Here is a 1,712-nt window from a genome sequence, read left to right as displayed (position 1 = left end):
TTTTTTTTGAGACCAGATGTTCAGAATTGGATACTGTAAGCTTAAGTTAGCCAGACTTGATTTCTGTTACATGCAACCAAAGAACCCTAACTGATCAAAAGAGAGCCTTTGAACTGGGTCGGTCTTGAATCATGTGCTAGGGTTATAACTCAGATGGTTCCACTTCCTGGTTATATCCATACAAAAAGCACTTTTTTTTTTTTTAAAAAAAAGATCAGGACATATAGCTGGCAAAGGATTTTTATTGCACATCAGTGACAACAGCAGCATAAGAGAATAGGAATGCCAAATTATAGTCATTCCTGAAACAGTTCAGAATTTTCATTAAGACATAATGGTCAAATATTTGAAGTACAAAAAAATACAGCCAACATATTCATGGATCAAGAGCAGTATTTGCCAAATTTCAATTTTTTGTGTACCACTTTGTGATTTTTGTCATACCTAGGTCCCAGGTATCAGTAATATTTTTTGTTATATATGTAGATATATGTATACACATATACATATACACACCTCCCCCTCAACACATACCCCATTATATCATTAATATTTCTCTTTAAATCCACCTACTGTTAAAAGTCATAAATGTATTTTTAAATTATATTGCTACCATAAATGGAAAATAAATACCATTGTTGAATAGAAAGCAATCATAAGCATTAATACCACAGAGCAAGGTTAGGGAGTCCCACTGGTCAAATATGGGGCAATTTCAGCATAAAATAAACAATAGCTCATAACCCATGAATAAAATAAAAACCCATGAGCCCGGCAATAACTAATATGTAATTATAGTCAAATGCCAACAAATAAATACAAAAAAAAATGGAGTTAGAAAATCAAGCAGTTGGTGAAAGTTTAATGAGTAGCAGATTTTCCTAGCCTCAAATGCTTCCTCAAAAATTACCAATTAATTACAAAGTAAAAACTGTTAACTTTATTGTTGAGAAGCCCAGTAGGCAGCATCTTAACCAAGGGATCAAAGGCAACACTACCAATGTGGACCAGCTGATACTACTTACTTCCTAAAAGGATGCACTGAGAGGGACACAATCTCACCTCCTTAATATTCCTGCCAAAATATGCATAACTAAATTTATTCGGGAAAAAATATCAGGCAAACCCAATCTGAGGAACATTCTAAGAAAAAGCCCCCAAAATGGCCTGTACTCTTCAAACATGGCAAAATCAAAAAGGCCAAAAAAAAGGCTTAACACTGTTACAAATTTAAAGAGTCCAAAGAGTAAGCAAGACAGCTAAATACAATGTGTGATCCTGGACTGAATTCCGGACTGAGGCAGTAGGGGTGGGGAAGAACTATATAGAACTGTATCAGGACAACTGATGAAATGTGAATATGCACTAGATTGGAGTGTAGCGTTGCATCAATATCATGTTTCCTGATTTTGATGATTGCATTGGGTCTGTATGAGAGAACTTCTTAGGAAATATACACTTAAATGCTAGGTGTAAAAGAGACTGATGTCTTCAACATTCATTGTCTCAGGGTTCCAAAAGAAACATGCATCAAGAGACAGAATGAAGATTATAAAACAAATGGGGGCCAGGCGCAGTGGCTCATGCCTGTAATCCCAGCACTTTGGGAGACCGAGGAGGGCAGATCATGAGGTCAGGAGATCAAGACCATCCTGGCTAACACGGTGAAACCCTGTCTCTACTAAAAATACAAAAAATTAGCCGGGCGTGGT

The 1,712-nt window shown here is 36.3% G+C and overlaps 1 protein-coding gene across 1 annotated transcript in view; it reads left to right on the top strand.

Moving 5' to 3' along the window:
* VAT1L (vesicle amine transport 1-like) overlaps positions 1 to 1,323 on the top strand; it is a 224,022-nt gene extending 222,699 nt beyond the window's left edge. The window contains exon 10 of the mRNA XM_011990093.1: positions 1,308 to 1,323. The gene's annotated coding sequence lies outside the window, so the exon portion shown is untranslated. The remainder of the gene's footprint in view (positions 1 to 1,307) is intronic.
* Positions 1,324 to 1,712: the final 389 nt, after the last annotated feature.

The sequence above is a fragment of the Mandrillus leucophaeus genome, unplaced genomic scaffold, assembly GCF_000951045.1.
Source record: "Mandrillus leucophaeus isolate KB7577 unplaced genomic scaffold, Mleu.le_1.0 Scaffold37, whole genome shotgun sequence".
NCBI lineage: Eukaryota > Metazoa > Chordata > Mammalia > Primates > Cercopithecidae > Mandrillus > Mandrillus leucophaeus.
This window is presented reverse-complemented; position numbering and strand designations above follow the sequence as displayed.